Here is an 18866-nt window from a genome sequence, read left to right on the forward strand (position 1 = left end):
GGAAAATAAGAACAAAGGCTACCATGTGCAGGTATGAGTATTTATCATTTCCTCCTAGGTACAAATTAGGTAAATAAAAGCCACAGTGAGGCTTCTGAGAATCAGAGAGATAAGGCAAGGATGTTCATTTAAAGCAAGGACATGTTGAATATCAGTATGGGAAGATTTTGAGGATTCAAAAGTGGACGTATATCTGGAGAAAACCATACTTTGAAAAGATAAATGCACCTCAGCACTCACTGCAGCACTATTTATAAGAGCAAGACACAGAAGCAACCTGAATTTCTGTCAGCAGATAAAAAATAAAGAAGATGTGGTACATATATACAGTGAAATATTACTCAGCCATAAAAGGAATGAAATAATGCCACTTGAAGTAACATGGAGAGATATAGAGATTATCATATTTAAAAGTATGATATCAAATATCATATGATATCACCCTTATGTGGAATCTTGATTCCACATATAATGTGGAATAATAATAGCATTCTACATTAATAATGGTACAAATGAACTTATTTACAAAGCAGAAATAGACTCGCAAAATTAGAAAACAAACTTATGGTAACTAAAGGGGAAAGATGGGGGATACAAATTGAGAGGTTGAGATTAACATACATACTGCTGCTGCTGCTAAGTCACATCAGTCATGTCCGACTCTGTGCGACGTCATAGATGGCAGCCCACCAGCCTCCCCCATCCCTGAGATTCTCCAGGCAAGAACACTGGAATGGGTTGCCATTTCCTTCTCCAATGCATGAAAGCGAAAAGTGAAAGGGAAGTCACTCAGTCATGTCCGACCCTCAGCAACCCAATGGACTGCAGCCTTCCAGGCTCCTCCATCCATGGGCTTTTCCAGGCAAGAGTACTGGAGTGGGGTGCCATTGCCCTCTCCAGCACTACTATATATAGAATAGATCATCAAAAGGGCCTACTGTATAGCACAGGACACTGTACTGCCAATAATAACCTATATGGGAAAAAATCTGGAAAAGAATAGATGTATATGTATAACTAAATCATTTTGCTGTATACCTGAAATGAACACAACATTGAAAATCAACTATACTCCAATATAACAAAAATGTTTTAAAAAGTGGGCTGAAATTCCAAAAGAATGATTGGAACAGTAAATTTCTGGCACTAAGATGACACACACAACCTGAGATATTTTTATTGTAACTAGAAAATCTTTCAACTTCCTATTGGACAAGGGGCCGGTCAGGTCATGAAACCAAGTACCTTCTTGAGAATGGAGAAGGTAAGTTATGTTCCTCAGAAGCTAAAGAGAAAAAAAGGACACCACAAGGATGTGGAGATATGAGATGATCCAGCAAATTTTAGTTCACTTATCTTATGACAAATTTCATTTCTAGTAATTTTAATGCCCCTGGAGAAGGAAATGGCAACCCACTCCAGTATTCTTGCCTGGAGAATCCCATGGAGGGAAGAGCCTGGTAGGCGACAGTCTATGGGGTCCCAAAGAGTTGGACATAAGCAGATACAAATTACATAAATAAATAACCCCTTTGTATATTATCAGAAGGACTTAGAAGATTTCAGACCGAATATGCATAATTTATAATGTTTTCATCAAGCATCAACTAAGAGATATGTTACAAGTCAAACTTATAAAGATATATCATGAAGATTTCCAAAGGTGTATGATCATCATACATCAAAGTAAAATTTGAGACAGTTGGGGTGCAACCCTAAATTTGAAGGACGTTTACCATATTTTATTTTTGCTTTTGTCTTTCACTTTTATTCAGTAGTTTATAAACATGAGATCATAGAAATCCTTAGAATTAACATGTGTGGACTAATGGTGATATTAATCTGAAAAGTTAAAGTGTTTGTTCCTCAGTCGTGTCCGACTCTTCGTGACACCACCGACTGTAGCCTGCCAGGTTCCTCTGTCCATTGCATTTCCCAGGCAAGAATACTGGAGTGGGTTGCCATTTCTTTCTCCAGGGGATCCTCCCAAGCCAGGGATCGAACCAGAGTCTTCTGCATTGCAGGCAGATTCTTTACCGTCTGAGCCACTGGGGGAGCCTGTGATATTATCTAACGCTACTCAATATTCCTCAATGGTTTCCTGTTACATTTGCCATAAAGCTCAGGAGTCCCAGTAGGTTTCTGGGGCAGCACAGCATCTGGCCGGTGCTGGAGTCTCTAACTTCTCCTACATATCCTCTTGTCTCTATGGTACTCCCTAACAGCATCATGCTGCCCTCTACAACTTAAAAAAAAAAAAAAATCACCAATTTCTTTACAGTTGTTGTTTCTTTCCTTTTCTAGACTATCCATCTTCTCACAACCACCCACTACTACTCATTCCTCAAAATGCACGTCAATAGTCCCCTTTTTTGGTGACTTATTTCCTGACTACTCATAACTGTCACACCTCAACTGTTGGCCGTGAACTTCCTGTTCTGATAAGACCCCGTCCATCTCTTAGGTGCAGTACTTATCCCTCTCTCGGGTGTAGCATCTTTGCTTGTCTCTGTTTCCCACTACACAGTGAGTTTATTGAAGGTGGAGTCTGTATTTTATCATTTGCTAAACTCCAGTCCCTTGGGACTATATCCTAATAGATGGATCATGATCATTGGCTCATGCTCTGCCCAAACTCCACTATGTCATAATGAAGAAATTAAGACCTAAGAAGATTAGAAAACTTGCCCAGGTTACACAGGTGGGTTATTATACCTAATAGCTATTAAATAGAAAGTTCTAAAAGACAACATACAAGGTCTGTATTAAGATAAATTATTTGCACAGGTGCAAAACATGCAAGGAAATTTAAACAGCAGTGGTTTCTATGTGGAATAGAAGTATAATCATCATTTGTAAAGCAAGCAACAAAATCATTGGGAAGCAACCAGTTCTTTCTCATCTAAAACTCCCATAAGTATGAAAACAAACATAGAAACACCTGTTCTGTGGTCACTGTTTCTAGACTGCCTTCTTAAAATGAAATGCATCTTTTCCAATGAGCTCACTAGGAAATCCAAAAATAAATCCAGTCTCAAATTGCTACAAAATACACTACTTCATCAAGCTACAATGATGAGCTCTGTTCTTTTTGACACAGTGTAACCACTGCCAAGAAATACAATATATTCAGCAAAATAAATCACAAAAATTGGTTGACCCGTGTTATAAAAGCAGTATTTTCTTTATGACAAAGAGGTTGGTCTCTGCTCTGAGTTGATTCAGCCCTGCTCATCTTTGGTATTTATGGTGAAGTGAAGCGAAGTGAAAGTTGCTCAGTCGTGTCCAACTCTTTGCGACCCCATGGACTATACAGTCCATGGAATTCTCTAGGCCAGAATACTGGAGTGGGTAGCTTTTTCCTTCTGTAGGGGATCTTCCCAACCCAGGGATTGAACCCAGGTCTCCCACATTGCAGGTGAATTCTTTACCAACTGATCTATCAGGGAAGCCCTGATATTTATGGTGGATGTATGTTTTCAGAATTAGTGGATCTGCCTCTGATTCCCTGGTTTCTACCTAAGAAACCACTGATAAATTGAAACATCTATGAACAATTTATTGTTTTCAGGGATTGACCTCAGCAAGCTTTGGAATAGAACTAGAAAGTGCACATGAAATAGGGAACAGACATTTGACTGATTCCTCTTTCTAGAAAACAACTTCAGGATATATAGAAAGGTACACGTCTTCTTCCTATCAATAGAATAAAATCTGAAAAAAAAAATACAGACCAGGTATTTCTGCAATTGAAAGTTTCCTAGACAACTCTGATTGAGAAATGGATTAATAAACTGTATTGCAAAGAAGAAGACAGAAGCCCTTAAATCATCTATTTGGACTTGGAAAAGCATATCAGACACATTCCATCTGGCAATGCCAAGGGGATTAATTTCACCAGGATTGAAGGATCAGTTTTGCATAGTTAAATCCCAATCCATCCATATTTTACTTTCATCTGCACATATAGTAATTCTGCTTTCCTAGTTTTCATTTGTACTGGTTGTTGCATTCCATCATCAAAACATTTTGTGCCAGGTGTTATGGTCACCACTGGACAGACAAAAAGCAGGTACAGCATATAATGGACTTCCGAGATGGACAATGAATGGTCTGACGCCAGGTTTGTGCTGTGCATGTGCTTAGTCTCTCAGTTGTGTCTGACTCTTTGTGACCCCATGGACTGTAGCTTGCCAGGTTCCTCTGTGATTCTCCAAGCAAGAATACTGGAGTGGGTAGCCATTCCTTCCGGGGGATCTTTCTGACCCAGGGATTGAACATGTGTCTCCTGCATTGCAGGCATATTTTTATTGTCTGAGCCACCAGGGAAGACAGATTTAGCTATCTGCAAATTGTGTGACTGTAGACAGAACCCTGTATGGAACAACTGATTAGTTTAAGATCGAGAAAGGAGTGTGACAGGGCTGTCTGCTGTTACCCTGTTTGTTTAACCAAAATGGTGAGCACATCATGAGAACTGCCAGGCTGGATGAGTTACAAACAGGAATCCAAATAGGTGGGAGAAACATCAACAACCTCAGATACATGGATCACACCATGCTAATGGCAGAAAGTGAAGAGAAACTAAAGAGCCTCTCGAGGGTGAAGGAGGAGAGTGAAACGGCCAGCTTAATACTAAATATTAAAAAAAACTAAGATCATGGCATCCAGCCTCATTATTGCATGGCAAATAGAAGGGGAAAGGTGGAAAGAGTGACAGATTTCCTTTTCTTGGGCTCCAAAATCAATGTAGATGGTGACTGCAGTCATGAGATGGGAAGACAACTGCTTCTTGGCAGGAAAGGGATGGCAAACCTAGACAGTGTGTTGAAAAGCAGGGACATTACTCTGCTGACAAAGGGCTATATAGTCAAGGCTATTGGTCACATATGATTGTGAGAGCTGGACTGTAAAGAAGGCAGAATGCCAAAGAATTGATGCCTTTGAACTGTGGTGCTGAAGAAGACTCCTGAACGTCCCTTGGACAGCAAGGAGATACAACCAGTCATCTTAAGGGAGATCAACCCTGAATATTCAATGGAAGGAATGATGCTGGAGCTCCAGTATTTTGGTCATCTGATGGGCACAGACGACTCACTGGAAAAGTCCCTGATGCTGGGAAATATCGAGGGCAGAAGGAAAAGAGGGTGTCAGAGGATGAGATGGCTGGACGGCATCACTGATGCAATGAACATGAAGTTGGGCAAACTCCAGGAGATGGTGAGGGACAGGGAGGCCTGGCGTGCTGCAGTCCATGGGGTCGCAAAGAGTCAGACGTAACTCGGTGACTGAACAACAATAAAAGACAAGTCACTTAACTTTTTTCACCTCAGCCTCTTCTGGAGAAATGGAGTCAATGATATAAATATATTTCTATAAAAATTATGTAAAACAAGGACTGAAAACAATATGAAATAGATAAGGCTCAACTATTTTTTTTTCCTATTACAGCTATATACCACATAGACATGTCTGTTTGCTATCTTCAATGCTCTGGAAAATATAGTGCTCGGTCACTCAGTCGTGTCTGATTCTTTACAATCTTGTGGACTGGAGCTGACCAGGTTCCTCTGTCCATGGAATTTCCCAGGCAAGAATAGTGGAGTGGGTCGCCATTTCCTTCTCTATGCTCACAAAGTTTGTGGAAACCTAAGAATTATTTACCAGGAAATCACTTTTAAATTTTAAACCAGATTTCACAGTAGTAAATAACTTTATGTGTTTTTTTTGTTTGTTTGGTTTCATTTAACAAGGACTCCAAACAAATGTACTAGTACACTTGGCATCTATATTCTCTGAAGAAAAAACAAACTGTTCAATGTTAACAGTCAACATTTCTCCAATGTTGGAACATCTACCAAGCATAGACATACCTGGCTCTATTTGCTAGAAGTATATCTCAAAAGGGAATTGGCTTTGCAAATACTTGACAGAAAATGTGCAGATATAAAATACTTACAGTACACACATCTTTATACTGGCTAATTCAAAATGTCATAAGTGTAAATTTAAAGAAGCAGGTAAATTAATTCATTTCCAGCCCAAAGCCAACTTTCAATCTTGTTTTCCCTGGATATTTCTATCTGAAAACCCTCTGAGATTTCCAGCCCAAGAAAGTCTATTAATTTTCCACGTACTTGTTGATGCAAAAGCTATCAGGATTATGGGTTGAATATTTCTAGTGTAGGGAAAGTAAGGGATGCAATTAATCTCTGTGAACTAAAATATACCTCTTTTCATTAATCTTTTATTGTAAATGAGCAAAGTAATTGAACCAGTACCGCACTGTCAGAATGAATGCAATGCCGGTGGGATATGCTTGAGAGAGCACATACTGATTGAGTATTAAATATCTAACGGCAATAATTTATGGTTCATTACCTCTTTTGGAGTTTCTTAGTTGCATAGGGCTTGAATTCTAAGTAGTCAGACTTTTAGCAGAAAACGGCTTTCAAATGCTGAAGGCAGCAAATGCATGCAACCCACAGACCATTGCCTTAATTTGGGCTGTTTCATACTTAGTTGAACCAGACTCCAAAAATATTTGCAAGCTGGACTGATTATTTCAAAGACAGAAAGATGTCATCTTCATTCTAAAATGCCCTCTCACATCCCCTACGGGGGTGTGTTTATGAAGGTGCAAGGCGACATGGACATAGAATTGTGAACAGGGATACCATCTAAATTTTGATCCTGCATTTTCCTGAATATAATGTAAATCCCCAGCCAGCTCTCAGGTGATGCAGACATCACAGCTTTTGGTTTTCACTGACACCAGTTTCCCTAATTGTATTCTGCCATCTCCCGTGGTACAGTTTTGTTGCGCATGGAAATGGAAGCTTTTTTCCTGCTGGTAACAAAATATGATCAACCTGAAGCAATGTTTATAGAAATATGTGTATTGGATTTGAAGATTGGGTCTATTCAGATCTCATGCAGTTTAAAAACAAACACAGTTAAAAGAAAACAATATGAGCCCTTTATCGATGGCCAAGAAGTACTCCAGTTATGTGTTCAGTTGTTGGGTTTAAACAAATTTCTTTATTTCAATTGTACCTCAGTGTCCTAAGGAGCAGCTAATATTCAAGTTGAATGCTATTTTTTCTTTTTCAGAGCAAACGTGTGTGTTCTTTAATTCATAGCATTTGCTCAATATACAACACGTTTCTAAACTGTAATTCAAATAAAAGAACATGGACACTGGATATGACTTGTACATAAGTGTATAATCATGTATGAAAATAAATAGAAAGTTTCTTGGTATCCCTTTACTTTGCCCATATCAAACAGATGACTTAAGAAGGACTTTTGAAATAATTGAATCCCCTCTTTTCTTCTAAAACTTGTTAGCTTCTATCTTTTCTAACCATTTATCTCTCTCCTGTTAGGGTTTTAACTCAGAGAAGGTATAATTTTTATTGCATAATTAAAAAATAACTTCTTTTTAAATAGTCTAATGCAAAGAACAAATGACAGGGAAGAAAAAACAGCAGTAGAAAGATAAATCTCATAACTAATAATCAAAGGTCAAATCTAGCAAAGATCAAGGAGCTTTTAAAAATAATATTTTTGTAAATGTCTAAGAATTCCAGCTGATAATATTTTATTAGTTGCCTGAACTTAGCAAATAATGCCCAAGCTTTCTTATACAATAATAAAATGAATTCACTTTGTGCTCAAATACAGCTTCATATTTTAACAATGAAAAATTATATAAAGCTAATTGATAGGAATTCAATCATATTAATGCAGAGTTCCAAAGAATAGCAAGAAGAGATAAGAAGGCCTACCTCAGTGATCAATGCAAAGAAATAGAGGAAAACAACAGAATGGGAAACATTAGAGATCTCTTCAAGAAAATTAGAGATACCAAGGGAACATTTCATGCAAAGATGGGCCTGATAAAGGACAGAAATGTTAGAGGCCTAACAGAAGCAGAAGATACTCAGAAGAGGTGGCAAGAATACACAGAAGAACTATCCAAAAAATAGCTTCAAGACCAAGATAATCACGATGGTGTGATCACTCACCTAGAGCCAGACATCCTGGAATGTGAAGTCAAGTGAGCCTTAGAAAGCATCACTATGAACAAAGCTAGTGGAGGTGATGGAATTCCAGTTGAGCTATTTCAAATCCTGAAAGATGATGCTGTGAAAGTGCTGCACTAAATATACCAGCAAATTTGAAAAACTCAGCAGTGGCCACAGGACTGGAAAAGGTCAGTTTTCATTCCAATCCCAAAGAAAGGCAATGCCAAAGAATGCTCAAACTACCGCACAATTGCACTCATCTTACACGCTCGTAAAGTAATGCTCAAAATTCTCCAAGCCAGGCTTCAGCAATACATGAACCGTGAACTTCCAGATGTTCAAGCTGGTTTTAGAAAAGGCAGAGGAACCAGAGATCAAATTGCCAACATCGCTGGATCACTGAAACAGCAAGAGAGTTCCAGAAAAACATCTATTTTTGCTTTATTGACTATGCCAAAGCCTTTGACTGTGTGGATCACAAGAAACTGTGGAAAATTCTGAAAGAGATTGGAATACCAGACCACCTGACCTGCCTCTTGAGAAACCTGTATGCAGGTCAGGAAGCAACAGTTAGAACTGGACATGGAACAACAGACTGGTTCTAAATAGGAAAAGGAGTACATCAAGGCTGTATATTGTCACCCTGCTTATTTAACTTCTATGCAGAGTACATCATGAGAAATGCTGGGCTGGAAGAAGCACAAGCTGGAATCAAGATTGCCCGGAGAAATATCAATAACCTCAGATATGCAGATGATACCACCCTTATGGCAGAAAGTGAAGAGGAACTCAAAAGCCTCTTGATGAAAGTGAAAGAGGAGAGTGAAAAAGTTGGCTTAAAGCTCAACATTCAGAAAACGAAGATCATGGCATCTTTTTCCATCACTTCATGGGAAATAGATGGGGAAACAGTGTCAGACTTTATTTTTCTGGGCTCGAAAATCACCGCAGATGGTGACTGCAGCCATGAAATTAAAAGACGCTTACTCCTTGGAAGGAAAGTTATGACCAATCTAGACAGCATATTGAAAAGCAGAGACATTACTTTGCCAACAAAGGTCCGTCTAGTCAAGGCTATGGTTTTTCCAGTGGTCATGTATGGATGTGAGAGTTGGACTGTGAAGAAAGCTGAGTGCCGAAGAATTGATGCTTTTGAACTGTGGTGTTGGAGGAGAGTCTTGAGAGTCCCTTGGACTGCAAGGAGATCCAACCAGTCCATTCTGAAGGAGATCAGCCCTGGGACTTCTTTGGAAGGAATGATGCTAAAGCTAAAACTCCAGTACTTTGGCCACCTCATGCGAAGAGTTGACTCATTGGAAAAGACTCTGATGCTGGGAGGGATTGGGGGCCAGAGGAAAAGGGGACGACAGAGGATGAGATGTCTGGATGGCATCACCGACTCGATGGACATGAGTTTGAGTGAACTCCGGGAGTTGGTGATGGACAGGGAGGCCTGGAGTGCTGTGATTCATGGGGTCACAAAGAGTCAGACATGACTGAGTGACTGAACTGAACTGAACTGATCAGCAGCCTTGATTCCAATACACTAGAAAGAATTAAAATCATATAGCTTGTGGCGGATTCATTTTGATATTTGGCAAAACTAATACAATTATGTAAAGTTTAAAAATAAAATAAAATTAAAAAAAAATAATAAAATCATATAGCTAAGTAGTGCCCAGTATTTCAGGAAGAAAATTATGCTGAATAAACTAGGTTTCCATGACATCCTGTAAGTAAGGAGGAAAATGATAAAGTAAGTGTCCTAATGGGTATGATAGGACCAGTCAGACTGGAATAACAGGAAGAGAATGAAAAAAGGAAGATGACTGAATGCCTACAACACCTCCTCAAATCCAATATGATTATGTGTCCATTGAAGGCAATCAATAGTGAAAAACAATAAAGATCTGAAAGAAGTAGGAAAAGATGGGAGCTAGATCACAGGACATTGTAAGTTTAAGAAAAGATTCTGATAACTAATCACATCATTTAATCATTTATCATGATGACATTTACAATAGCTGAAAGAGTAGTAAGCAGTTCATTCACTGCTCACATATGACTGTCTAGCTAGGAAGGTCCCTTTAAAGAAACATGAGATTAAAAAAAATAATAATTTCAACATTTGGTCAAATAAAGTATGATGTATTTCTTCAGTAAAACAAATAATAAACAACAGAAAACTATGTAGCTGGGTGAGGGGTGTTTGTGTGTGTGTGTGTGTGTGTGTGTGTGTCTATACATCTGTTCAGAAAACACTGCAGTAAGCAGAACAATAGCTTCCAAAGCTGTCCATTGTCTAATTCTCCTTGAAACCTCATCATATATTATCTTATATAGCAAAATGGACTTTTAGATTTGATAAGATTAAGGACCTTGATATGGGGAGATATCTTGGATTATCCAGATATATCCAATCTAATCATGTGTCCTAAATCACTTCAGTTGTGTCTGACTCTTTGTGACCCACGAGTCACCTCTCTTCATGGGATACTCCAGGCAAGAATACTGGAGTGGGTTGCCATGCTCTCTTCCCGGGGATCTTTCCAACCCAGGGATCAAATCTGCATCTCTTATGTCTCCTGCGTTGGCAGGCAGTTTCTTTACCTGCTTCACCAATCTAATCATATAGATCCTTAAAAGCAGAGGACTTTCTTGGCTGTAGTCAGAAACAGAAATGGCAGCATGAGAAAGACTCAACCCATCACTGCTGGCTTTAAAAATAGAAAGAAGTCACAACCTAGGAATGCAGGAGACCTCTAATAGCTGGAAAAGGCAATGAAATGAATGCCCTAGATCCTCCAGAAAAAAATGTGGTCCCTAGTCAGCTTTTGACCTACAAAACTGTAAGATACTAAAGATGTATTGTATTAACTTTGTTGTTATTTGTTACAGCAGCTGTATAAATATATGTGCACATATTGTTGCTTTTGTTTGCACGGCTGCCTCTATAAATGTACAACATACATTGGGAACATTGCTTTCAAGGCAACAAGTATTGAGTGGCAGGAGACAGAAGCGGATAGGTGACTTTTATGGTCTATCGTTTTGTACCTTTCAGATTTTGAACCATCTAAATTTATCTCTTCCCCCAATAATTATAAATAACACAAAATAAATACAATAGTATTGCCCTTTCTTCCTACATTTTGAAGGATATGGGTCATATCTAATTGGTGTGTTATATGCCAGCATATTCTCAAATGACAGAATTTTGATGAGGGAAATATTTGATTACTGTTCAGTCAGAGGTTAGGAGTTTGCTGAGTTAGAGGTTATGAACAAATAAAGGCCCACTTTGTTATTTTGTTTATATTTTCTTATAACTTATTTATTTTCTGAAGCAACTGTTAGATGATTTTCTACTTATTTTGGGGTGAGTTGTTTTCTTACCATCTATCCAGTCATTCAACATTTATCTATGTATATTAGAGGTAGGAACTGGAGATTCAAAGATGAATTATTCAAAGATAATTATAGCAAGGTATGAGAAATTCTATAAGAGGAAAGATATGGGATTGCAGAAAAATAATCCAGGAACACCATTTTAGTAGGAAAATTATGGCTTAGAATAATTCTAGTGGTAAACAAACATCCTCCTTTATGGAAATTGGTAGAAAATAGACAAAGACTCTTCCTCAAGACTATTTACAATCATCTGTTGTTAAATAATGGCACCCCACTCCAGTGCTCTTGCCTGGAAAATCCCATGGACGGATGAGCCTGGTAGGCAGCAGTTCATGAGGTTGTTAGGAGTCGGACATGACTGAGCGACTTCTCTTTCACTTTTCACTTTCATGCATTGGAGAAGGAAATGGCAACCCACTCCAGTGTTCTTGCCTGGAGAATCCCAGGGATGGGGGAGCCTGGTGGGCTTCCGTCTCTGGGGTCGCACAGAGTCGGACACAACTGAAGTGACTTAGCAGTAGCAGCAGCAGTAGTTGTTAAATAGTTGTAATGAATATACATGTCTATATACTACAAAGGGAACGATGACCCCTAGATTAGTCAAGTGCACACATGACAATCCTGGTTGTAAAAGAAGTAACATCTGCCTTGCAGAATTCATCTTGATATCTAACAGTTATCACCTTTTATTTTCAGTATTCTTACCTATATATTTTTAAAGGCATAAGTACTAATATGGCTTCTCTGGTGGTCCAGTGGTAAAGAAACTGCCTGCCAATGCAGGAGCCACACGTTCGATCCCTGGACTGGGAAGATTCCATATGCCACAAAGCAACCCAGCCCCTTGGCCACAACTATTGAGCCCATGCACTAGAGCCTGGGAACTGCAGCTACTGAAGGCCATGGCCCTAGAGCTCATACTCGCAACAGGAGAGGTCACCGCAATGCGAAGCCTGGTCACACCAATGAAGAGTAGCCCCCACTCTCTGCAACTAGAGAAAAGCCTGCACAGCAATGAAGACTCATCACAGCCAAAGATAAATAAGTAAATAAAATTATTTTTTTAAAGTACTAATAGCTAAGACATGTGGTTTAATTTTCAAAAATGTAGATTTCCTCAAGAGGCATGCTAAGTGATGTTATTCCCCAAATAGATGACACTCAATGACTTAAAGTGTGGTCCTAAATGTCTCATAGCAAATACCTTCTGTAATTTGAATAGATGCTGACAACAAATGAAAAAGAAGATGGATTATTATATACATAGCTTGATTCAAGATAGGACTGATGGCTAGTATTGAATTAATCATAAAAACAGTGTCTCATGACAGCTGCTCAAACTTAAGCAGCTTCAGTATTCAGGTAGCTTCAGGCCCTAGTTGGGCATCAGGATGAAGGAAGGGCTGAGAGAGGATTCTCCATATCAAGACAGATTCATACATATAGATTTGGCATTTAACATCGTGATTTCTAAATTGAAAATACCAACTTTATCTTGTTTTGAATCCTATTTTCTGGAGATATGAAAATGTATTTTATATATTGCAAGAATTATAAAACCAGAACTTCTTTCCTTCCTATCCTCCCTTTTTGGGTATTTCAAAATACCCAAAGGAAAGAGTGAATTTGGATCTGAATTTAACAGATAAGGATCAATCTATCTGTCTCTCTCTCTCGCTCTCCTTGTCTCTCTTGCCATTGTACACAGCAATAGCCCCAAGGGATTGTGTGATACTTGTTTTCTGGGCCTCATTTCAGTTTCCTGACAGCTCATTCATGTACTCATTGGGCAGGGAGATTTGTTTTCTAATTATAAACCTATATTATAAGCTCATCTTCCCTTCAGCTATTGGGGTTTCCCTTCCTTACACTCCATCCGATTATTTAAGTCAACATTCTGAATAAATAATTAGTCTATGTAAAAGTGTTACACAAACATTCATTAAAAAACAGAAAAAAATTTGCTGAATCTCGACTGCATGCCAGGCAGAGCTGAATAGTAGACTGCAAGATGCTGCTGCTAAGTCGCTTCAGTCGTGTCCAACTCTGTGCGACCCCATAGAGGCAGCCCACCAGGCTCCCCCGTCCCTGAGATTCTCCAGGCAAGAACACTGGCGTGGGTTGCCATTTCCTTCCCACTAGGAGGCCTAAAAAGACACCAAAGAGAGTCTGACTTGATCAATTCCCTGCTCTCTCTAAGGCTCAGTGGTTGTTGTTTTGTTTTGTTTTTTACTTTGAAAGTAGAACAAAGGAGGATATTGACTTCCTGTTTTTTTTCAGAGTGTGCATACCACTTTGCATACCACCTGGAAAGAGGTAAAAATGTAATCCTGGGGATTTTCCTGGTAGTCCAAGGGTTGGGACTTTGCTTTCCAATGGCAAGGTGGGGGCGGGGGAGGGAGTTCCAGTCTTGCTTGGGAAACTAGGATCCTAAGGGCCTCACCAACTGAAAGACAGAAACATAAAACAGAAACAATATTGTAATAAATTCAATAAAGACTTTACAAATGGTCCCCATCAAAAAAAAAAAAAATCTTCAAAAGAAAGCAATTGTGTTTATTAAATGCTTTCTCCTTTGGTCAGAAAGGCTAAGGAAGTGACTTTTGGATGGCTTTGAAATGTCAGTGCATCTATGTAACATGTGGGAATGTGCTTTTTAATCCATTTAACACAGAATGACCTTGTCTATTGACTTAATGAGGAAATTATACATGTTGCACTTTCCTATTTAGCAAAGGTTTTTGCGTTGATGGTATATCAAAGAGGCATACTACCATGAGGAGTTGGGTGCAGCCATATGGCCAAGAAAAGGCCACAGCTACAGAGCTGAGGTGTCTCAGATGAGGCAGATAGAAGGACATTTGGGGAAGCAGCAAAAGGGGTGAATCATTGGGCGGGAGACACGTGTCCAGTAAATGGTGGCCTTGATACCTGAACTCCATTTACAGTGCCTATTACTTGACACTCTGCTAAAAATCCAGGAAATGTGTTTTGCATTGGGCTTTGATGAAAATGAGGAAAAACAGAAAGAGTAACTATTAACATAATTACAAAGAGACCTGTTTGATCTGTGCTTCATATGCCCATATGGCTGGGTGTTCAACGGACTTCAGCAGTCACCACTCTCCTAATAAAGCACGTTAATTAGGTAATATGAACATTCTCTCATTGTGACATCAAGAGTTTTCTAATTCACTCAAATTAAACCCAGCTAATTTTGTTAAGGGTTGCGATACCAGATGGTCCCTAAGGTACTCTTTGTTTTGCAGACAGAGGAATCAGTGCCTCTGGGATCTAGGATCTACTTTTCTGGGCTGGAAAAAGAGTTTCTGGTAAAGTCTTTGGAAACCAAGAAATGATACTCATTGTCTGGTTCCCCATCCAACAAAGTTAGATGAGATATGTGTATGCATGTGTGGATACATATGAGTTGCATGTATATGACATTGAAATATACAAAAAAGAAAGTGAAAGTGGCTCATCATGTCTAACTCTTTGCAACCCCAAGGACTGTAGTTCACCAGGCTCCTTTCTATGGCATTCTCTAGGCAAGAACACTGGAGTGGATAGCCATGTCCTCCTCCAGGGGACCATCCCAATCCAAGGATTGAACCTAGGTCTCCCATACCACAGGCAGATTCTTTACCATTAGAGCCACCAGGGAAGCTCATATAAAAAGGAGCTCAGCCTCTAAATTCGGTGTTTCCCAGTGGGTGTGCTCCTGGTTGCAGAGCAAGGTGGACACAAAACTCACGATACCTTCTTTTCTCTCCATCTTTGTTGAAATCTATTTTTTAAAAAAGGTGGGATATGAGACCTGGAAGGGATTTTAGAATTTCAGTTTAATGGATACAGTCAATTTGCACACAGAAAATTAAGAACTAGGGAAAAGCATCCTATTATAAAATAAAAAAGTGAGTTAGTGTCAGAACCAGGAGTTAAATTTTTTTTTCTCTCTCTGAAGAACTCACCATCTACTTAATAACAGATTTATTGAGATATAACTTGCAAACCATAACATTTACCTTTTAAAGTGTACAACTTAGTTATTTTTTTAAATTGCATCTCCTAGGCAATATCTGAAGTTATGACATCTACTTAGCAGCACCTTCTCATCCACAAGCTGTATTAAAGATTTGGAACAAAGTCTCCAGCAGAAATCCTGATCAAAAAAAGTTCTTTAAATGTGAGCTATTGTTATGTACAAATACCTATGCTTGCTTCCTGTTCATGCACATTTTTTTTCTTTTTTGGTAGCACCATAGAGCATGTGGGATCCCAGCTCCCCAACCAGGGATTGAAGCCGCACCTTATGCATTGGAAGCCCAGAGTCTTAACCACTGGATCATCAAGGGAGTCCAGTGGGGACCAAATAATTTTGAGCAACCATTATGTACAAGACACTGTTCTAAGCATTTGTAGACCAGCCATACTATCACCCCTGCCTTTGGGAAGCTACATTCTACAAAGTGAAGTGAGAAAATATGCAACATACCCATCATATAACATTTTATTTGATCATAGTGCTGTAGGAAAAAAAAAATAGAAATCTGAACAGAACAGAGGAGATGTATGTGTGGATATGTAGGGATGGAGATGATGAGGGAAGATTATAGACTTCCAAATAGAGATCAGTGTAGGCATCATTGTAAGGAGGATATTATATATTTAAATGTTCAGACCAATTCTTTAAAAGATACATTTAAATAAATATTAACATCTTTCAAAAATTAATTCTATTAAAATATAGCACACAGAGAGAAAAAGTGTATAGCTCAACACATTTTCATGAAGTGAATATGCCTGTTAAAATCCTTATTTTTCAGATGACAAAACTGATACCGAAAGAGGGTAAGTAATAAGTTCTAGACCACTCCACTCACAGATGTGTGTGTGTGTGTTCATTTGCTCAGTTATGTCCAATCTTTGCTACTCCATAGACTATAGCCCCAGAGAAGGCAGTGGCACCCCACTCCAGTACTCTTGCCTGGAAAATCCCATGGATGGAGGAGCCTGGTAGGCTGCAGTCCATGGGGTCGCTAGAGTCAGACACGACTGAGCAACTTCACTTTCACTTTTCACTTTCATGCATTGGAGAAGGAAATGGCAACCACTCCAGTGTTCTTGCCTGGAGAATCCCAGGGACGGAGGAGCCTGGTGGGCTGCCGTCTATGGGGTCGCACAGAGTCGGACATGACTGAAGTGACTTAGCAGCAGCAGCAGCAGACTATAGCCTGTCAGGCTCCTATGTCCAAGGGGTCACCCAGGCAAGAATACTGGAGTGGGTTGCCATTTTCTCCTCCAGGGGATCTTCCTGACCCAGGGATACAGCCCATGTTTCCTGAATATCTTATATTAACAAGTGGATTCTTTAGCACTGTGCCACTTGGCAAGCTCTCCACTCACAAGTATTAGTGCCTAAATGGAAACTTATGGGACTTGGACCCTTAGTACTTTGCCATTGGCTCAAGTTCCCTCAAAGTGAACAGCCCATTGGCTGCACCTCAGACTGGAACTCTGGATTGGGAGAGAGGTGCATGGAAATGGGTATGGAGTAGCTGATTCACTGAATGAGGAAATTTCAGCTTCCAGAATAACAGGGAAATAGAATTTAGAAGTAACTTGCTAGGGGATCCTTATCTGTAGAAATATACAGGATGCTGCTATGTCTCCAAGTTACCACAGAGTGGCAGTGTTTTAGAACTTAACTAAAGTTAGCAGTAGCATTCTAAAAGTCCCCAGTTCAGCCCTCTTTTAGAACATAATAGGTCTTTGTTTCTCCCCCCAAAACACAATAGTTCTCAGATCATAGGCTCCTACATAGAAAAGCACTTACATTTCTTTCAGATTTACTTTTGTATTGAAAACACTATAAACACAAACTGGTAGGTAAAGCAACAGTCAGTGTTGCACTTGTAAGAGATATCTCATTCATTATATGAAATAAAATACAAAAACTGCACAACACTTGCAATCGAATCTGTATCAGAGATGTCTTTTGTTTGGTTGTGCTGGAGTACTTGGTGACATATCAACATTTTTACTAGGGAAAAATGAGAGACCAAATTAGAAAAAAAAAAAAAAAAACTTTCTGAAGACACTGGCAACACCTAATTATATGAGGTGAGATTTGAAGCTGAAGCTCTAGTACTGTGGCCACCTTATGTGAAGAGCTGACTTGTTGGAAAAGACCCTGATGCTGGGAAAGACTGAAGGCAAAAGGGGACAGCAGAGGATGAGATACTTAGATAGCATCACTGACTTAACTGACATAAATTTGAGGAAACTCCGGCAGATAGTGGTAGACAGAGGAGCCTGGAGTGCTGTAGTCCATGAGGATGAAAAGAGTTGGACACGAATGAGCGACTGAACAACAACAACCAAAGATTTGAGGGGTGAAGATCTAAGAGAGAAGGGGGGCTCACAGAGGTGATGGTCACATTTTTGTCATTCATTCTGCCCCATATTTCACCTGGAGATGTCTGCTTATTTTTCAGCTGCACTGAGCAAAAGGCAAGAAACCAAGCCAAGAGAAGCTGACATATACAGTGGAACTTTTGTGATCTCAGAGTACTGGGGCAATCATTAGAGTTTAGTATCTGTCCATGAAGAGAGACCTGAATAAATACACTAGGAATGAGAGCAAACCAGTGGTTGATGGACATGTTTTGTTTTCAGGTATGGAATTTGCCTAAGTCAGCTAAGTCCCTCTTTAGACTATGTTAATTTGCTCCTTAACGACTTCCCAGAGGATATGAAAATAAAATCCCCTGGTAGTAAGACAACACCATTCAAAACCTCTACAACATTTTGAACATGACATCTGGCATTAAGTCAAACCATATGAGGCTTAGAAAAACAAGATCAAGATAAAAATATAAATATATATGAATTGTTACATAATCCAGATAATGAATTTATCATAAGAGTTTTAAAATATGGCTAATTAATATATTTAAAAAAAATAGGATGAAGAAATTACCGAAGAACTAGATTCTTAAAAAAACAAAGACTCAAATTGAATTTCTAGAACTAAAACAAACATTAATTGGTATTAAGAACCACCATCACTACTTGAAAATCAATTAAATAGCATAGTGGTTTTAAGTGAGGAGAGAACTAATGAGCTAGAAGAAAGCCAGTAGAATATATACAGACTAAAGCTCACAAAGAAGAAAATAAAAAGGAGGTGGGTAGAAAAAAAATTCCAGAAATGTGTAAGATAGCTGTGGTACATGCTGAAAAGTTCTTAAATATATTATCATATTGGAGGCCCATATGGAGAGGATTAAAAAAAAAATGGGATAAGAACTTTAGTCAAAAAAGTAAAGGTCAAGATATTTTCTACAACAGATTAAAGAGATGAGCTTACAGATTCAAAAAAAACTCAGAGAACCTAAGCAGAATAAACTTAAGAAAGACCAC

The sequence above is a fragment of the Bubalus bubalis genome, chromosome 18, assembly GCF_019923935.1.
Source record: "Bubalus bubalis isolate 160015118507 breed Murrah chromosome 18, NDDB_SH_1, whole genome shotgun sequence".
In the NCBI taxonomy this organism is placed as follows: domain Eukaryota; kingdom Metazoa; phylum Chordata; class Mammalia; order Artiodactyla; family Bovidae; genus Bubalus; species Bubalus bubalis.